This window comes from Hakea prostrata, chromosome 3 (assembly GCF_041222555.1).
Source record: "Hakea prostrata isolate BN-2017 chromosome 3, UWA_Hpros_2, whole genome shotgun sequence".
Taxonomy (NCBI): Eukaryota; Viridiplantae; Streptophyta; class Magnoliopsida; order Proteales; family Proteaceae; genus Hakea; species Hakea prostrata.
Window position 1 is genome coordinate 9,939,135 of NC_142602.1, and position 6,549 is coordinate 9,945,683.

Here is a 6,549-nt window from a genome sequence, read left to right on the forward strand (position 1 = left end):
GTGATAGAAATACCATGTACAAATTTTTAAAACTAAAAAAAATGAACTAGATGTACTTCAAGGTTCATTGTATCTCTTCATGTCGCTATGTCGAGTGGTCTGGTGACACCACCAGACCTGGCGGTATTTTGTTGATACTCCGGTGATTTTTTATGGTGAAACGATCCCCCGGAATGGAACTATCGCTTGAGTTGGAAATTCCCGCTTCTTCCCAAAACGCCTTCCACTTGAAACAATAGAGAAAGATTGGTGGTGGAAGGAACTCCAGCAAAATTGCCATAAAGTTCTTTGCTAGCCCACTACTTCACGCCTTCACTCACCCGGAAACAAAGAAGAGAGTTACTAGCGGTGCTACAGCCCATTGCTTCACCCGCCTTCGCCGTAATGTTGTTGTTAGCCCTCTACTTCACCCAAAAATACTCGGACAAATATCAAAGACAAAGTACTACTAGCCCGACCGCTTCACGCCTTCACCGAAATGAGAGTGCAAGAGGGAGGAGGGGGGAGAGAGAGAGAGAGAGAGAGAGAGAGAGAGAGAGAGAGAGAGAGAGAGAGAGAGAGAGAGAGAGAGAGTGGAGAGAGAGATACGAAAGAAAAAAGTTATAGGTGGAGAAGAATGGCAACTGTGAAGTTTTTCCGTTGTCCAGTCGAAGAAGGTGAAGAGGGCGGCAACGACAGTTGGATTTTTTGGGATATTTTGCCGGTTCGACAATTTTCCAAAGACTTTCGGTCGATGTCGTATCAAAGCTTCGGTTTTGTGTCGCCCTTCAAAGGTGACATGTCGACTTATTGCCGAAATTTCACGACATTTCGACATAATATACCGTGGGTGTAAATTGCTATTTCTTTTTCCCTTCATTATACATTAAGTGTTGATATCATTAATTTGAAGCTTTCAAAGAAAGTAATGTAGAGTAGGCCGGAGGTTGATATGTCACACATTTCATGTAAACAAAGTTAGTTGGAAAATGACTTTTCTTTTCTTTGTCTAACGGGTTGTTAGAGATAAGAACTCATCAATTCCATTGCAATTTTGGAAAATTGTTTAATAGATAGGGCAAGGGATTTGACATGCACAACAGACTAACTAATATATAGTTATATGAAATGTATTATATAATTAACAAAAAAAATCATATAAAATAGTAATTATGTATTTATATTCTAGTCATTTTGGGATATCAAAGAGTCTACTCATGACAATTAAACAAATCTCAAGGTTATTTTCGGTTTTTGAGCAATACTAAAATGTCACATGATCAATTAATTCATATAAATTAATAACATTAGACATTCATAATTCAAGACAAGTTTAAGGCTAGGTTAGTAATTTAAAAGAATAATTATTTTATAATACAAGAGGCATCATTAATTCCAGTGGGTGGCAAAATTACAGTAACATCTAACCTTTATAGCCTCTTGGTATCCTTAGAAATGAGTGAGATAATAATAATTTTATAAAAATTAAATTCAGTTAATATTAAATTATAGTACATTAATCAATAATAAATTAATAATCATCCCTTGATATTAATTAGACTTCTATCATATACAAGACTTATATGTTAACTAAGTCTATCAGCGGCTCAGCGCCTAAGTTGACTCAGATGAATGGGAAAAAAAATACAAAATAAAAAAATCTATTGCTGAGGATGAAATTAATAGTTTTCTAAAAAATAAAAATAAAAATAAAAAACTTCGGTTCCATCTGTGGCGGAACTCGAGATATAAATATATAATTATGTAAAAGTAACCTTCCATTTCCAGATAAACTTATAAATACTAATAAAAATAAAATAAAATCGAAGAATACAAACGTAGATGCAACTCTGCAAGTATGCAACAGGAGGAGGAGCTCGAACTCGGGCTTCACTCTTCACTCTTCATCTTCACCTTCACTTGAGCCTTTCTCTTTCTAACTCGGTAAAAATTCAACACGAGCTATGAATTCTCACTGCTGGAGCTGATCAGGAATCTAGGAACACCTTCAGGTATTCGTTTTCTATCAATTCTGTCTTCTTTTTCATTTCAATTGATCCATTTCTTCTAAAACTAGATCAAACCAAAATTTTCTGGAAAACCCCGTTGAAAATTGTTTTGATATTTAATTATATGGTTGGCCTATTATTTCTGTTACTCTTTTTTTCCGCTTGAAAGCTTGAAGTTCAAAATAAACACAACTATGTTTTACTCTTAGAGCTAATAAACCCAGTTGCTGATTCACTACTTGGTGTATAGATGGATGTTTGCCGTTTATGACTGTGTTCGGCGGAGCTTATTGTTTTGTTGCCGAGAGGATCGATCATTCATTTCTATATGTGATTTGAAACTTGCAAGATTTTCTATTTCTTTAGAGAAGATTGATGGTGAGCTAAATGTTTGAGGGAACATCACTCAACCAGAAACAGAAGGGTCAGAATTTGGTTTAGCATACTCTTGTTATTCTTTTCTGCACGTATTGAAGCAGCAGTATTAAATAGAATTAATGCATGAAGAGGTGAAAATCGATGGCTTTTTGTCCTAACAGTTATTTTCAATGCTAAGCAAGCATATCCTTGTTTGATGCAATATCTTTTGATGTCATCAAAGAATCCCCCAAAATCATTGGTTATGGCTTCTCCGGTCTTTAAGTCAGAAAAGAGATTGCAACCCCTCAAGGGTTCTTTTCTGCCTGATAAGCATCTCCATGGTTCTTTTGACGGTTTCCTTTGTCTTCCTGCTTCAATCTAATAGAAGTTCATCAACATCAGAATCAGTTTATAGGCTAATGCTTCTTAATAACACATCAGTGTCCTCCTCCTCGCCATTTCCCTTCTCATAACATCAGCAACAAATCCATCTCAAGAGACCTAGAAAATGATTGCCAAGGTATCAACTCAAACAAGGAAATGAGGGATTTAGGACAAACGATTAACAAGAGCTGTGGTGCAGCTGAGGCCCTTCTCAGGGTATTTATGTATGACCTGCCTCCTGAATTTCACTTTGGGTTACTGGGGTGGAAAGGGAAAGTTGGTCAATTTTGGCCCGATGTAAGTGATCCTAGTCGCATCCCATCATACCCTGGTGGGTTGAATTTACAACACAGCATGGAGTACTGGCTCACATTAGATCTCCTTTCATCAAACATCCCAAGTGTAATCAGGCCCTGCAGTGTAATTAGGGTGTTCAATGCAAGTCAAGCAGACATGATTTTTGTGCCGTTTTTCTCATCATTGAGCTACAATAGAAATCCTAAGCTGCTGCATAGAAGAGAGAAAGCTAGTATGGACAGGATGTTGCAGGACAAATTGGTACAGTTCTTGATGAGACAGGATGAATGGAAGAGATCGGGTGGGAACAATCATATTATTGTGGCTCACCATCCAAACAGCATGCTGGCTGTGCGGAGGAATCTGCGTTCTGCCGTGTTTGTGCTTGCTGATTTTGGAAGATACCCAGTTGAGGTTGCAAACATAAAGAAGGACATAATTGCTCCCTACAAGCATGTTGTAGAGGACCATTTATGGTGAATCAGCCCCATTTGAGAAACGACCAGTCTTGGTGTATTTCCAGGGAGCAATTCAGAGGAAAGCTGTAAGTGATAACTGTACTTTTCCATTTTATGATGTGATTGAATATTTCACAGCTTGGGTTTTGTTTATTTATTTTTGGGTTGAAGGTCATCTTCTTCCATCAGACAAGTTGCTGTAAGAGTTTGTAAAGGTCCTTGCTTGTACTTTCTTTGTCAGCCAAAAAAGAAGTCTCTTTGTTTGTTTCTGATAAAAAATTTGCCATAGGGCAATCAAGTTAGTATATCCAATGGAATGAGGGTTGGGGAAGCTTAAACCACACCTGTATCAGGTTATCAATTTGCAAAACATTTGATTCACTTGGACTTGTTTCTTAGAAGTATCACTGTAACTGTTGAATTAATTGGCCAATAAAATGGAAAGAATAATTCATTGCATATGTATTTCATGAATTGTAGAAGAATCAATATATCATAAATGAGTTGGTTTTGGTTATTTGTTGTACGAGCAATAAGTTTTGATTTGAGAATGGAAAGGAAGTTGCAACTGAAAGCCCTGTTTACCTTTTCCATTTTGGCTGGATCTTTTCCTTTCTCCTCCTTTCTACGGAAATTACTACCTTTGTCTGCTATCTATATATATAGCTTTCAAATATCTAGCATATATTATATGTAGCAGCATGATGTTAGATGGTTTTAGGATCATCAATCAACTCTATTGTTTACCTGGGAAATTTCTCGCCATCCTTTGAACACCAGCCTCATTTCTTCATTCCTCTATTATATTTTGTACAGCCCAAAATAGGTTGATAGTTTCTTTTCCTCCCAGCCTGAGATAAGCGTCCTTTTGCAAGCCTTTTGCTGGTGTTTCAACTGAATACTATTGTTAATTTTTAGTATTCTGTGAAGTAAAAGAATGTAGATGTATTGCAAATTATAATATAATATTAGATTCTTTTTGGCACCGAAACTCCCGACCCTTTTGATAACATGATTACCCAACTGATCTCTCTCTTTCTGTAAAGAATCTCACGAACCCGACAACTTATTTGATTTTCCTTTTAAATTTAGCAAGTCGATCATTATCTTATTTCATTGTTTCTTGCTACTGTTAGATTGTTAATATTGCATCTGCTGATTGAATCTTTCTTTCAGGGTGGGGTCATTCGTGAAGAACTCTATCAGCTTCTCAAAGACGAGAAGGATGTACACTTTATGTTTGGAAGTGTGAGTAATCATGGGATTAGTAAAGCTGGCCAAGGGATGGCGTCATCTAAATTCTGCCTGAATATTGCGGGAGATACTCCCTCCTCAAACCGCCTCTTTGATGCTATTGTGAGCCACTGTGTACCTGTGATCATCAGCGATAAGATTGAACTCCCATTTGAAGATGTGTTGGACTACACAGAATTCTGTATCTTTGTGCATGCATCTGATGCAGTGAAGAAAGGGTTCCTGTTAAATCTACTCAGGGGATTAAGCAAGACAGTTGGACAGCAATGTGGGAAAAACTGAAAGCAGTTGCACACCATTTTGAGTATCAGTATCCATCTCAACCAGGTGATGCTGTGGATATGATTTGGCAGGCTCTCTCCCGTAAGAGAGCATCCATTCAATTTAGAGTTAACAGGAACAACAGGTACAGCAAATCCCTGCTGATCTAGATGAATAAATAGGCTGGAGCAAAAACCCACAAAAAAGGAGAGGTTGGCATGCTCATGTATTGCTTTTCAACTCCCTTCTTACTGGCACAGAAATTCCTTTCATGGAAATCAAGTAGGTAATGGGTTTTTAATGGAGGTACACATACGGTACACTCCTTTGATTAAAAAAAAAGAACAAAAGAAAGGATCGTTGGAGATTTTTCTATTGTCCCTAGTTTTTTCTTTTATGAGAAAAGAAATATTGTCATTAGTTAGTCACACTTGTAAAGTTGCAATTCTCTGTGGGATTATTGTCTCATCAAAAAGTTCTTCAAAGTATTTCTTGTGTCTTTGCTACTGTTGAGTTCAATCAGATAGCCAGGACAAAAAAATGGTTAAATTTGAGAAACCATATTAAGTTGTACTTTTGTAATCATTCTTCGATGCATATCAGACACTCATCCTATACCCATAGCATACACGGAAACAATAATAAATGGAACTGTCCATATTCCTAGCAATGAAGACATAACCGCCTAAATTATTTTGATGAAGTGAGATTTGCAAAAGTTGGGGAAAAAAATGCCAAAGAATTTCACTATGGTATGCAGATGATATAAATCTTTTCTTCAAGGAAAAAGAACTTACTGAAGTAGAGTAATTTGTTTTGAGAGCCAGCATCATTGTTCTTACAGTACCTTCCTCAACTGCGGTTGGGATCTCAGTAAAGAAGACAGAGAGATGATGCTGGCATAGTGAAGGGCTTTAAGGCCAGTGACTGCATTATCTATACACATCTCTCTGTAACAAAACCTCCTAAGTAATCAAACAAAACACTGAAAACCAACCAACCCACGAAAGAACTTGAGGACGCAGAGATTGTCCACCACCTTCTAGTGTCTCTGATTCAGGTATAATGGATAGCCATTTCATTCTTCTGTATTCAGCTACTTTCTATTTCCTTGTGTGGCTAACTCCTGTTGTGGATGGGATCCGATCCTCTTCGAACGCTTCTTTTGCTTGACCTGTTGGTATCAAATTTTGGGGTTGCAGGCGCTGCAGGTTCTGCAGGTGTATTCTTCTTGCTGTTCAGCTCCTCCATGACAGCCTTGAGAACACGCGAGTTCTGCACTCCCCCTGTTCTTGTTTCTCCCATCTGAGGACATGGTCGATATTTGCAATTCCTGAAACCCTTCCAGGTTGAACAACTAAAAACCCAATACAGAGGATGAGGATAAGCATCCTATAATCACAAGAAACCATGGTTTCTTCACAGAGGAGGGATAGAAGTTTCTCTTGTCTGGAATTACAAGAGAATAAGCAACTCTGAAACTGGGTGGCAGTTTCTCTGGTTCAGAGTAAGATGAGAATAAGTAACTCTGAAGCTGTAATCCTTGT

General features: G+C 37.6%; 1 pseudogene; it reads left to right on the plus strand.

Annotated features, from left to right (window-relative positions):
- Positions 1-2,743: 2,743 nt before the first annotated feature.
- LOC149020763 (putative arabinosyltransferase ARAD1) lies at positions 2,744-5,684 on the plus strand (annotated as a pseudogene).
- The last annotated feature ends 865 nt before the right edge of the window (positions 5,685-6,549 follow it).